This window comes from Lepidochelys kempii, chromosome 5 (assembly GCF_965140285.1).
Source record: "Lepidochelys kempii isolate rLepKem1 chromosome 5, rLepKem1.hap1, whole genome shotgun sequence".
Classification (NCBI taxonomy): domain Eukaryota; kingdom Metazoa; phylum Chordata; order Testudines; family Cheloniidae; genus Lepidochelys; species Lepidochelys kempii.
Genome location: NC_136384.1, coordinates 89,135,122 through 89,150,176, shown reverse-complemented (window position 1 = coordinate 89,150,176; position 15,055 = coordinate 89,135,122).

The following is a 15,055-nucleotide window of genomic DNA, read 5'->3' as shown; positions in this document are numbered from 1 at the left end:
TTTGGTGGACTAATAAGAAATCTGACCCTGCCTACACTACAAATACAGTTGTGCTGGGAGCCTGTTTACAACAATGTCGTTACTGACCCCTGTTACGAATGTAAGAGGGGGAAATGTGATGATGTTCTAAGCTTGATTTGTCGTGTAGACTGGATCTTAACCATGCTTTGTGTGAAAGTAGAATGAATTATATTGAAATTAAATTCATTAAAGAAATGCTGCTTGAAAGGTTTGTTGAAATATAGTTGTCAGGAAGAGAAACGTTAAGGAGTGTGAGACAATGGATCCTCAAACTAATTAACTTAGAGCTCCTACTGAGCTAGGAGATTGGTAAACATTAGTATGCAAATAAGATATGTATATATAGTTGTCAGTTTCTGCTTCCTTTTGTCTCCTATGTTAAATTGGCTTTGGCTTATCTGTATAAATAAGTTAGCTTGAGCTTTTGCAGGGGGCTCACATATATCTGGGTGCATTGGCAAAGCGCTTTGCTAATAAACAGAGTGGTCTGACAAATTCAGTGAGTCTTGAATCTGACTTTGACATTTGCAAACTGAACCCGTTCTTGTAAACAGATTTGGGAGCAACCATGTTGTAAGCAGATTCTTTGAGTATTCATATATGTGTTTAAAAGAAAGGGAAAGGGAAAAAACCATAGGGAAGCATTACTGCAGAGAGGACTTGTGCTTTCTGTTACTCCTGGTGGTTGGAAATGACAGAATTGTCAGCAGTAATGCAGAAAAGGCAGAAGTGTTCAAGAAATATTTTTGTTCTGTATTTAGGTAAATGCCAAGTGATGATGAAATATTTTCCATTCCAGCAGTCACTCAGCAGAATGTTAAACAGCAGCTACAGACATTTTTAAACCTACAGATCCGGATAACTTTGTAGCAAAGAGTTTTAAAAGAACAGGCTGAGGAGCTCTTTATACTATTAGTGTTGATAAATCTTGGAATGCTGGGCAAGTTCCCGAGGACCGCAAGAAAGTGAATGTTGTGTTAATATTTTAAAAGGGTAAATTAGATGACTTGGGTAGATAGAGGCTTGACCTGATATTGATCCCAGGCAAAATAATAAAGAGCTGATGTAGGACTCAAAGAATTAGAGGATAATCTGATTAATGCCAATCAGCATGGGTTTATGAAAAGTAGATCCTGTAAAACTAACTTAATGTGTTTTTGATGAGATTACAAATTTGATAAAAGCATTAATGTTTAATAAACTTCTGAAAGGCATTTGATTTGATGCCACATGATATCTTGATTGAGAAACTATAATGATACAAAATCTATTCAGCATAAATTAAATAGATTAAAAACTATTGATAAGTTTCAAAGTGTAATTATAAAGAGAGAATCATCGAGAGGTGTATTTCTAGTGGCGGAAGCACAGGAATCAGTTCTTGGCCCTACACCATTTAACATTTTTATCAGTGACTTTGAAGAAAACACAAAATCATTACTGACAAAGTTTGCAAATAACTAGAAGACTGGGGAATCGTAAATAACGAAGAGGACAGACACTGCTCCTGAGCAATGTAGATTACTTGGAAAGCTGGACATAAGCAAACAACATGTGTTTCAATAAGCCCAAATGTAGAGTCAATCTAGGAACCAAGAATGTGGGTTATACTTACACAATGGGGGACTGTACCCTAGGAAACAGTGACTTTAAAAAGGCTCCGAGGTGGATAATCAGTTGAACTTGAGTTTCCAGTGCAACACTGTGGACAAAGGGGCTAAATGCAATCCTTGGATGTATATACAAAGGACTATCAAATACTAGCAGAGGCTATATTACCGCTGTATTAGCACTGCTGCGACTGCTACTGTGGAAAACTGTAACCAGTTGTGGTGTACTGATGTACACAATTCAAGAAGGATGTTCAGATCTTTGAGACGTTTCAAAGAAGGGTCATGAAAATGATTGAAGGATTGGAAAATGTGCTGTACAGTCAAAGATTCAAGGAGCTCGATCTATTTAGCTTATCAAAAAGAAGGCTAATGGAGCACTTACGTTTATAATGCATAATGGAATCCCTACAGAAAACCGATAATGGTGGGTTTGTCAGTCTGGCGGATAGAGGTATAATAAGATCCAATGGCTGGAAGCAGAAGTCAAGCTAGAAATAAGCACCTTTTTAACTGAAGGGTAATTACCCATTGGACCAATTTACCCATGGACTGTTGTGGATTCTCTATCACTGGATATTTTTAAATCAAGGTTGGATGAAGACCTGGGATCCTGAGATTTGAGATGTAGGAATCCTGAGTTCTAGTCCAAGTTCTAGAAGTATGTGCTCTAGTGGCTACAGACCATTTTGCCTGGTTTCTGCCAGCCTGTTTGTCCCCCTCTGCTCTTAACCCCCAGCCTGTCCCACTCTTCCTTTGCTCCTCCTGGCCCCATACTGTACCCTCTATCCTGCCTCTGTCTCACCCTTTTGTATTCAAGCTAGTCAGGTGGCTTTTTCCATTTCTTCTGCCTTCTTTCTGTGTTACCTAAAGACCTCTGGGCACTGGGGACATGGAACAGAGTGTTTCCCTGCTTTCAATTCTGGTGTCACAGCAACTCTTGGCTGCCAAGAGGAGAAGTTTCTGGAAAAGTCCTGCACGGCCCCTGGATTGGAGGAGCACGCTCATTTGCTCTGTGAGAATGGTTTACGCGCAGTCTGGTCAGCATGGCAGATTTGTGTGGGGATAGACCACAATCAGTACAGATGGAATTTTCAGAGAATTTACCTGCCAGCCTCTAACAACCTTCTACTGAGCATGTGCAGCCTGAAATTATTAGAGACTTGTAACTTGGCCAAATTTGGGCAACTTTTCACACCGCCTCCCTCAGTCCTTGCACTGGCCTCTGGGGAATCAGTTGGGCCACAGGAGTCCAGGCTCAAGTCATCCAGCAGGGCTGAGCAAACACAAGTAACAGTTAACAAGCCCAGGCTTCAGGCTTAGAGCAGCCTGGGAGAGGGGGAGACTGCCACCAATGCGTTTGGTGTGGGAGGGAACGCAGGCCCACCCACTCCACTGTGTCCCAGCCCTGGGCCCTAGCAGCAGCCAAAGGCCCGCTGCTGTGTCACTGGGGATCCTGGCCGCAACACACTGACATGGGTTCTGGCAGTACTGCAGCCAGACTCAGGTCAGCTGCCCCGGGGCTACTTCCCAACTCCCCCTCTAGAGGTACCTGGGTTAAGGCGGTGTCCTCAGGGGGGTCAATCACCAGTGGGTCCTCAAGGTAGCTGGTAAGCGGTAAGCTCAGCAACTCTCCCACAAGCTGATCCGCGTCAAGTGTCGGCTGGTCAGGCCAGTCTCTAGGTCTGCCACTGGTTACTGGAGTCTCCCCAGCGGAAGTTGGGCCAGAGGCGTCTGATCTCTCCAGTGGCTCACTCCTGAGTGAGCTCTGGGGTTGGGCTCTTATACTTCCTGTCTGGCCTCTGACCCTCTGAGGGGCGGGCTTGGAGTGCTCTGGCTCTGCCCTCTTTGGTGTCTGGCGGAGCTCGTCCCTCTCCGGGGCACCGGGGAACCACACCACCTCCCTACAAGGCACTATAGGTCCTCAGTGAAATGGTTGAATGAAATTTTATCAAGCCAAGAACAAGGTAGCTCTATTTTAACTTCATATTTGGCAACAGCTGACCTGTTTTCACTGAAATTTCCCAGAAAAATTCAACTGACCATGGAAAATTTCCGTGTTAATGATTGAAGTTTGTCAAAGTTATAAGCAACAGAAAACTGGGTCTTATAATGGAAAGTGTTAAGCAACCTTAACTATAGATGGAGGTCCTGGCACTTATTATCTGGGTTTGTGTGTATATATATTTATATACACTTCTATATGTTTGCATAATTATATATGGTGCCATGTGGTAGCGTACATATCATTTGCTGAGTTTGGGATGGTCTTATTACTGATCTCTGACAAAGCAAACAATTCTGATGCATGAGACTTCCTCTCCTGCTGAACACTATGAAGCTAGCACTTTGCATAGGCCAGCACAAAGAATATGTTGGGGGTAAGCTAAGACAGGAGCAGGACTTGACCTGCTCAACAAATAAGTGGCATACATTGGCCACTGTTAAACCCTGGAGCTGTAATTATAGATATGGAGTAGCAGCTATGGAAAAGGTTGGTGTGTGTGTGTAATCTATCTTCACCAAACACAACACATAGGTCCCATGCTTTGAAGAGAAAGGGATGTGAGTTTTGTGTGTGTAATATACTTACGATCGTTCTGTTTTATTTCACTGTATTACTCTGGGAAATAATTTAGAAGTATTCATTGATTTTATTTTAACTAAACAGGTTGCAAATACAACCAACACTATTGTCAGAGGGAAAAAATTTTTGTCTTCCCTTCATTGTCCCACACACTAAAGGTAGCTTTAACAATTACATTTGGACTAGCAGTTTCTCCTCTTAAAAGCTGTGTTTAGATGGTGAAGGCCTTTTGTGATTTCTCTTCAGCATGGTATGTACATACTGTAGTAATCCATTTTTTCATCATCTTGTTGCTAACAATGAGCCACCTAAGCTCTGAAAACCTCCCTCTGCTGTTAGTTATAGAAGAATGCTTAAAGGATTTAAAGATGTCAGTCTTCATCTTGTTTTTTAGGAGGAGGGTGTGTGTGTGTATGTCCGAGAGCAAGCGAGAGAGAGAGAGTTGGAGTTCAGCTATTACACTGTGTGTGGTCTGAGGTTATTTCTCATTTCATGAAATGCACGCTTCATTCCTGGCTCAAGCAAAACTTGTGCGTCACTGAATAAGTCCCTTATCCACTTTCCAAAACACTGAAGAGATTTGAAAGGGCTCTGTGGGTGGACTGCTACTATCAGCAAAAGCAAATAAGCCAACTTATTTAGCTAGGCATTTTTTAATGCTTAAACATAATAACCTTCACAGATACTAGAACAGTTTTGGCTGGCTGGGAAAGAAGAGGGGGAAACCCTAATGTTAATTAAGGTCTGACTGCTTAAACTTTAAAGGCCACATTTATAGTTCTTGCTATATAAAGGTGCTGTCTGATCATAGCTGAGAGGAAAAAAACACGGGGAATGATTAAATGAACAGACTGTACCATTAGGAGTCCCCTGTGGTGCTCTAGCTGTAGTTTATTCAGGAATTCACCATCCTTTAATCAGATGTGGTGGAAAGCAATTACAGTCCAAAAAAAGATATATCCAAGCACTCCTTGTATCAAAAATGTTTTGATGTTCAATATAATTAAATGGAGCTGTCCTGAAAAGCTGTGGGTGTCCAATGGCAAAGAGCAGGTATAGTAAATACTGGCTGTGTGCTAAATCCCAGCACTGAAAATAAATCATGGCATACTTAATGGAAGCAAAAGCCAGAATTCAGTCAGGATGCTAATAGACCAAACCAGCTGCTGTGTGGGGGTAGAAACCTCAATGGACAGGATGGCACAAGAAAGCTTTGAACAAGGTTTGCATGAAACCAGCTGGAAATGGGTTTAGCCCACAATAAAGTCATGTAGACCAAATTCTGCTTTCAATAGCATGGGTGTAAATCCAGCATAATATCATTGAACTCAATAGAGTAGGGTTTGAGGTGGTTTAACTGAACAGAATTTGGCCCATATGGTATGAGCTGAAAATACACATAAGTGAAGCAGACTAGCTCCATTATCTCCCTGAGATAAGACTTGCAAAAAAGCCAATTCAAGTGAATGAGACTTGCAAAAAGCTCATTCAAGGTGAATCAGAGTTTGACAGATCAGAACTGAATTTCCCTGTGCAAGGTAGTCCAGTACAAAGTTCATTAATATACACGTGAACAAGGCATTCTGTGTCTGGTCAGTCTCTCCTTGAGCTGGACAGTATAAGAGAGGTAATCTTGGAGAATGTTATGTTTTGCCTTAGTACAGTTCTGATGGACTTGACCAGAAGGAAGACTCCATTTCGACCTGATAGCTCTAGACCACAAAAAACTTTTGTTTGAGTCTTGGACGTGGTCCCATAGAGGTACATAGGGAAAAAAAATTGCTTTTCAGGGGAGGGGTAAGTGCAACCACCACCCCAACCCTTTACAATAAACTTGGACCCTGCCCAGCTCCCACACTGCTTTATTCTTACCTTTATTATTTGTACTACAGTAACTGCTAAAGGACACCTCCAAAATCGGAGCCCCATTGTTCTGGATGCTGAGCCAAGGAAATAATACTGTTTTCTATACAAGGAAATAATTCCTCCCTCAACGATCTTACAGTCTAAATAGACCAGATACACAGACAAATAATGAGAGAAAGGAGATATTATTTCCCTCATTTTATAGACAGGGACTGAGATTCAGAGAGACTAAACGGTGTGTCCCAGATCACACAGGAAGTCCTTGGCACAGCCACGACTTGAACTCAGCTCTCCTGAGTCCTAATCTTGTACTTTAATCACAAGACCAGCCTTCCTTTCTGGAGAGCCCCTGGAATTCTGGTATGGCTCCTAACAACTCTCTTCCTCTCTATTGGGCCTGGTTGATGGAAGAGTTCAAATGGTGAGCACTTGTGGGCCTCTGTAATCAGGAATGTCTTGCACTCTGCGTGTGGTGGGGGAGCACAGAAAGTGGAGCTTGGACAGATCAGTGAGCTCAGGCCCAGAAAAGATAAGTCATAGTGGGTCATGCAATTCAGTCATGTTAAGTGTAAAGAACTCTGGAAATGGGAAGCGAGTTGCAGAGTTGGGGGACTAATAGGGGCCTGTAGGGTTTACAGGGGTAGGCAAAATAAACAGAACCCAAATGTATCTGATATTGATGTTCCAGAACAGAATTCCAATTAGTACAATATCCATGCTATGCATTCCTCATTATCTGGTTCCCCATCCAATGGACCATCGGAATTGATTGCCGAGTGGTCCACACTCTCACTCGGAGTGAGGCTGAAGGGTTATTTGTCTCTGTCATGAGCTCTGCATGAGGTGTTTTCTCCAGGTTCAGTTGTGCACACACTCAACACACAGCAAGTCCAGAGGCCGAATATGGGACTTCACTCTTTGGGTGTCTGCTTTAATGTCTGGCTACTAGGAGCCAGACTCAACTGCCAGACCGCCATGACTCTGTCCAGACAAGGCTTTTCCAGAGTTGTATGGCCCCAAATAAATTATCTTAATAAAATCAAAGCCAGTTTCAAATACCACAATATAAAATGGTTCACCTTCTGAAACTAGCAATTATAAAACCTTTCCCTGGAAAAGGTCTCTGAAGCAATTCCTATTATAAAAGCTGCAGCTGAGCTAAGGGTGGTAAATGACCACAGTGTTCCTTGGAGGCTGTGGGTGTCAGAGGAAAGATGCATGAGAGAAAAATGCATTGGCTGAAGGTAGAGCATGTTTTCGAACATTAGTGGTAGTTCAGTAACCCAAGCATGTTTCTGATTAACATCAGAGTCCTTCAGATGAATGGAATGTAAACCACATACCAATTATTGGAATCCCATGAAGTAAACTCCCTTTTCCGTCTGTCTGTCTATCCATCTATCTGCCCACCCACAGGACTACAGTGTCTCAGAAATATTCCTCCTTAGAAACTGTGGAAAATTCTACTTCTGTGTGTGTTCGCTTTATCCTTGATTCTGTGGTACTGTACTAAAAATTGAATAAATGAAATTACAATGGAGGCACGTGGACACTATCAAAGAAATAGACCTGCTAATTAAAAGGATAATATTTCCTGGCACCAAATCAAAACACACAGGAGCAAGTCCTGAGATCTTTATTCAGGCATACTTCTGAGAATTTGACCCATACAGTAAAACCTATTAAAAACTTAAGTCCAGTGCATTACAAGATAAAGAGGAATAGAAAATGTATCTCCCTAAAAATTAATTGATCAGTTACATGTATGTGTGTGTGTGTGTGTGTATATATATATGTATGTACTGTGTGCCAAATCACTGATTACTTTGTACTTTTATAACATCCTTTATTTAAGGTTCTAAACCTATTAATTATGTTAGCTAATCTTCCCATCCCTTTTGTGAAGCAAGTAAGTATAATGTCTATTTTGCAGATGGCAAAATTGAGGCACAGAAAAGTATATTGACAACAAATTAATGCCACAGGAATACAACCCAGAAATGTAGAGTCTCCTGCTGTAATCACTAGACAACACTGTCTCTCCTAAATATATAATAATCTTAACCATAAACCAGCAGATCCCTCCTACAGGAAAGAAGTAATATATCTGATTTAATTAGTACTATCTACTTCTAACATCTGATCCTACCTACTCAAGGAATGTAGACCTATGATAAGGGTAACGTTGTGGCATGGGGTGTTTTTTTGTTTTTGTTTCCACTCTAATTGCAATACAAGTCAACCTGAATATAATAGTATGGCAGCCGTTGGAAAGCTGGAAGAAAACTTTAATCATACTGTTTCCACAGTATGCATCCGATGAAGTGAGCTGTAGCTCACAAAAGCTCATGCTCAGATAAATTGGTTAGTCTCTAAGGTGCCACAAGTACTCCTTTTTTTTTTTAATCATAATAGTTCTGTAAGAGTTGGTCCTATGGCAGCATCAGGTCCTATTTCACTGTAGCTGTTTTCTGATGCTTTGCTGGCCTCTACAGGGACAAGCTGTAAATACTCTGGAGTACAAACTGGAAATAAACTTTAAGCACAACATTCTGTTCTTATATCCCTCTCCCCGGGCATCTCTTTTCTACCTATAATCCTAGTGAATTCTGTGAAAGATGGATGCTTTGTAAATCCTTGAGAATAATTTTCTTTATTTGTGTAACTCCCTTTCTGTGTTGGCCTTATGTTGAGGACACCATCCTTCTGGTTGAGGAGGACTGGATAGGAGTTCCTTGGGATCCCATCAGTGCCACCCCTTAGTCAGAAAAGGGGAGAAGTTCTGCTGACACAGCAGTGGCAAAGAAGTGTGCGTGAGACGGAGGGAGATTCTCTAGGTTTCTACAGGGAGGCAGGAGATCCCCTATGAATAGAAGTGCAGAAAAGAGAACAGTGTATTTTATGTGTAATGTTTATTAACTTTTAATGCTTAGAACACCATTATTGAATGCTCTCATCCTCAGTAAAAAGCATTACTAGACTGTGAAAAGGAGCAGTGGTTTTAAATCTCTCAGCAAGCAGTATGCCTCCCCTTTCTCTTCCTACTCTGCCTCACTGCTTGCTGAACTAGTTTGCTGCATTCCCTCACCCCTTTCCTTGGCTCCAACTTTCTGCTTTTCCCCAGAAAAACCTTAACTACATGTTTTAAATTTGCTGCACGTAGCAGAGAATAACGCCCTGAGTAGTGGGGCCCTGGGAACTTCATGGGTTTGTTTAATATTAAATGTACATATTCGTAAAATGTCAATGTACCTTTCTGAAATTTCATGACATAGCCATGTGTCTTGGCACATTTTTTAAAGGCCCTAGTTATTCCTCTTCCAAAACCAACAGTACACATCCTCCAGTTCCCCAGCTCCTTTCCTTCCCTTTCCCCTTGTCTCCACTCCCTCCTGCCAATTCCCTCCCAAATGAAGTGTTCATATCTCCTGATGATATCTTCATTCCCACTCTGTTCCTACTTGCCAGTTCCCTTCCACTTCAAGCAAGGTCCCATGTTCCCATTTATTTGGCCCCAAACCAAAACTAATTAGTAATTCCTCTGCCTACTGATATGATAAACACAGGGCATGCTTGTATTGGCCTCTCTTTTTTCCTTTGAAGTGAAGCAATTGTCAAAAGCTTTCATTATGTTAGAGAGAATCCCTGCTAATACCTCTCCCATCTCATAGGGCAATAGTCACCAATGTGCAAAAGACTCACACAAGGCCCTATGCAGTACTTAAACTCTTATGGCAAGGATTATATGGTGCAAGAAAGCTTGCGGTAGGCCTCTGAACCCAAACCTGCAATCCTTCCTCAAGCAGAACTCCAATTTAAGTCAATCACTATAATAATCTAAGGTTCTATTTGAAGTTAATGTCAAAACTCATATTGACTTCAACAGGATCGGGATTAAGATCCCAATCTTGCATGGAAAACCAGACAATCCAGCACCGTTCCCTTGCCCTGTCTCTTAGGGAAGGATTTTCCTCTCATTACACTTTTGTACCATTATTCTGCCATTCCTCCCCACAGTCCCAGGTTTCATGGGGCTGTCCTGCTGTGACCCCAATAATCTCTTACTCCGGAGGAAGATCAGTTTGCTCTGGGCCCCCAGTTTGAGAAGACCTCCAAACTAAATCGTGGCACACGGGGTCACATCACTGCTCAAGTCTGACCTATCTTCCCCTCAATCTGTCTACAGGCCCATCCAACCCTCCATCTCCATCTATGGAAAGGTGGACGGGCCAAACCTGAGAGACACTGCACCTCACTTTAGCCAACTGAAATGTTGGGAAGTATTGTTGGCAAATATTTTATCAAAATGTTAAAAACAAATGAATACTGAATCTTAATATAATGATATACTTTGTTAGTGTGAGAAAACTTATTGGTACTCCTGAGTACATAGAAACAGTTCCAGGTGTGTGTATGGCGGAGGGAGATACAACGTAAACTGCAGTATAAAGGAATTGGGTAGTATCCTTTTAAATAGTTTGTGAGCCCTCTAGTTGTGCTCAGTGTGTTTTCTGTTTTAGAAACCACCCCAAGCAGCATATATAGAGGTAGCTAGGCTTTGTGTGTTTGTGTATATTTAGTAAACACATCATTTTGTTGTGTTGAGAGGAAAAGACAACAGTTGGTGACAAGGATGAAATCCTAATCCAGGAACACAATGAAATAGAGAATGATTCGGGGACTAGCTGGGACTGTGACTAAACTACTCATTTAAGGGGAAAAGGGTTAAAAATGTCTGTCTGGGGAAAATGAACTTGTTTGATAGCTCAATAGAGGACTGGCCTGCCTATATCAACAGATTGGAACGGTATATAACTACTCCTAGTATAACTGATGAGAAAAGGGTGATGGTTTTACTATGTGAAGTGGGAGCTAAAATTTATAACTTGCTACATAGTCTAACAACTCCTATTAAACCAGTGGACAAAACGTTGTGCAAATTGTGGAAATCCTACAAAATTGCCTATCCTCACCAGTGATTGCAGAGTATTTCTGCTTTTATAAACAGAATTTAAAAGAAAATAGAGGAATTTCTGAATATGTGGCTGAATTAAGAAAATTTACAGAGCATTGCCAGTCTGGGGAGTTTAAATTGTACGTTAAGGGTCTGGTTCATACCTTAAGGGATTGGTATGCAAAATGAAGCAATTCAAAATCATCTATTGACTGAGGCTGATTTGGTCCTCAGTGCCCGAGAAATTGCTCTGTTAATGGAGGCAGCAGCAAAGATGCCAGGGAGCTACAACTGCATCATGTAATCTGTGCAACAAATAAACTGGGGTCAAACAGAAAGTACAGCGAGTGCAATGCTCAAAGGCTCGGTGCTTTCATTGTGGGAAACCATCTCGCAATGCAAATGATTAAGTGATACTTAATGGACAGATAGGGTATTGGTCCCCACATTGGATCAAGACATTTGATGAGCCCAAGAAGCTTCTAGCATCTGAACACTACAGTGTATCTCTGCCTGAAAAGTTAGCTTGTGACATTTCCCGATATAGAATAGGAGCAATCTGATGGAAGATCATTTTGAAAAGCCTATTGCCTTTGCTTCTAGATCTCTAAGGCCCTGTGTTTTCAGTTTTTACCAAAAAAAATTTACCAAAAAAACCAGAGAAGTTCCAAGGCTTTACAAAAGTCATTATTTTTTTTTTAACCAATTTGCACCCAAATTTTGGAAGTGCTGGAACTCCCTGGACGTGGCTCCCCACTCCAGAAGGGATAGAATCCAGTTCTTACAGACAACATCCAGTTGCTCTAACCATAAGACCATCCTTTTCTTACCTGCAATCTCCTGCCTCGTTCATTACACACCTTCCAACTACTGCAACAAATGAGGCAAGGGCCCTACAGACAACAGCCTCCTTCATTATGTGCACTGAATGAGGCTGTGCTCTTCTACTCTTTGAACAATTCTTCACCAGACCATTTCAGTGGATTTCTTTCTTTTTCTGAATTCTTTCTAAAAAAATCACACCTCTCTAATGTAAAATGCAGTACGGGGTAACTGGTGAAATTCTCTGGCCTGTGTTACACAAGAGATCAGACAATCTGGTGTAATCGTCCCTTCTGGCTTTAAAAATCTATGAATCTATGAAAATGACATTTAAAAAAAAGTTACAAATGCAAGTCACTTAAACCAAACTTTTCACCAGTGGTCACTGATTGTGTGTCTGTGTCTGACTAAAGACCCTGGGGTCTGATCTGTAGAAGTGCTGAGCCCTCATAGGTGTAACTGAAGTCAGTGGGAGTAGTGCTTTGAGCATATTAAGTGCTACATAATGCTAAGTACTCTGAAAAATCAGGTCCTAGCTGCTTCAAATTGGCACCCAAAATTAGCGGATGCTTTTATTGCCATTATCTAGCTGTGGCTCAGTTCCCAATATGTAAAATGGGGATAATACCACCCCCTCAACTCACGAGGGTGTTGCCAAAATATATTAATTAATATGGGTGAGGTACTCAGAGACTACAGTGATGAGCGCCATAGAAAAGATCATGAGGAACATGGACAGCTAGTGACCTGGCCATTGGGGGAGGCTAGCCCCCCGGCCCCTGCCCTTATGCCCAAGGCCCAGCCCCTCCCCATCTGCCCTCCCCCTCCCACCAGAGCCCAGAGCATCCCCACCTCAGCCTCCGGTCCCAGCACCGGGCAGCCAGGGGGGTGGGGCCCCAGCCCTGGTGCTGCAGGTAGCCAGGTGCTGCGGTCAGCCCTGGTGCGCCGGGTGGCAGCGCTTCTGACCCTGGTGCTCTGTGCATCCAGCGGGCAGCGCAGCCAGCCCCAGTGCATTCAGCGGGAGGCAGGCCAGCTAGCCTGAGCCGGCTAAGGCAGAGCGCTGTGGGAACCGCAGGAGGGGGCCTGGCCTGGGGGCAGAGTATGGGTGGGGCTATGCTAAGCTGTTTGGGGAGGCACCGCCTACCCCTGCCTGCGATACCCACCGCCCATGATGAGGAAATTAATAATTGTGTTTCTGTACCAGGGTTTCAATAGTGTACAGTAAAGAAGGCATGGGGCCACATGTTGAACAATGAGGAGAAAACAAAATATTGTTACCTCACTAACTGAGCACCAACCATTTTGTGCACTGAATAAGGCAGAGGTCCCATTGAAAAAATAGTATTTGATCATGTAATTAAAGAATTTACTATAATATATATATACACAAAGAGGCTGAATTAAGATTGTGCAGCCAATCTTAATTCTGGCGTTTCCTAACTTCTGACCGCTTGACTTTGCAACTTTAATAATTTCTTTTTTACATTTGTGGCTTGTTTGTTTGTAAGAGTGTGGAAAGGTTGCCATTCCTAGAGCCCAGCTTTTGGGGGAGACCTTATATTCCTAATCAATAGCACAGGCTTCCCTTTAACTAGACCAATGGGGTGATATTTTCTTTATGGGTTTTTTAAATTGTATCACCCTTAAATATTTAAGTTACAGGAAAAGGTCATGATCAATTTGTATGCCTTCTAAGAGCAATTCAAGGGGTTCATAGAACCTCAAGTTCTACAAGTTTTTCCCATCCCTGATTGGCTGGGCTCTCCATCAAAATTGTCATTATGCATCATCATCACTGGAAGAGCGGAAGACCACTCAGATGCAGTATGCCTCTAAAAGATCCATGAGGAAATGGACAAAAGTTCACATTTAAGGCCATAAGTCTCATGCACTTCCCCTTTAGTCACTATTTCATGTAACAAAAGCAGTTTTGCAGTCTGTATGTCATTTCATTCTCATTGGTAGAGTCTCTCAGTACTCCTTTCACTCATCAGACAGAAATGTATTTATTTATAACAAAAACAACTTAGCTCTCTAGTGCATGCTCCTTTTTTCCATGTATTTTGCCTCTATTTGCCCCCGATTTCTAGGACATCGAAACCAAATATGGCATTCTGTGGTGAAACAAGAGACTATGGCTTCTATTGGGTTCTTTGGGATTTGCAACCTCCAGAGGTTTTTATCTAGCTGTTCAAAACTGCAGTGTTTGTTTAATTCCTTTTATTTTGCCTTCCCGTCCCTGCTCAAGTACCACTCCCCTTGCCTTCGTGCTGTGTTTGAGATGGTTTAAGGTAAGGACTAATACTGCATATTCATTTTAATGGATCTAATCAGTGGTGCTCACAATTGAACGTAAGTCTCTTTATAGTACCTTTTTACAAACTTCCTTGTATCTTCTATGTAATCATTTCTTTCTTCGGCAAACACATTGGAAATGCTTGAAACTGAAATTATTGAGTGAATGTCTGTACTTTAACTAAAATGAATAGTGTGTAGGTAAATACTTCCTTTGAAAAGATCAATTCAGAGGTTGACATGGTCCATTGCAAAGGGGCTCTTAAATGTCATCATGCTAAAGAGAATATCTATTTTTTATTACTCCTGATGTCTAATAATGAATATTGCTATTTATATGCACTGCTTCATCTTCAAAGTGCTTTGCAAACATTCATTATCTGAACATCTGCAGACCTTGGTGCCCATCCACCTTCCAGAATCCTTCCCACTACTGCACTTGATACATTAATCCTTCATGTTAAGACTTTGTGCAAAACAATTGCCACAAAACCCCGCCACATGCAAAACTCACTTGCGCAAGGCTTTTCTTTCAAACTATAATTTTATTTCCTCTTGGCTGAATGAGCACCAGTTCAAGATTCGAGTAAGCTATAACAAAGTCATGTATTTTTGTGTGTGTGACACGAAAAAGGAACGTGATTCAGCCATAACACTGGAGTTCTGAGTATACTGTTTCTGTAGATCCGTGTCAGAATGTGCCTCAGCACTATAAGTTCCAGAGCCATTTAAAAGTGGTATATAGGGCATGTATCTATAAGGGTTTTCCATCCCAATCAGCCTAATTTATTTTCCTTCCTCCACAATCTGAGAGTCTCAGAACCATCTCTCTCTCTGCTTCTCTTTGTGGTTTACTTGCATATTATGTAGTATAAGTAGTTGAATAATTTAATCACAATC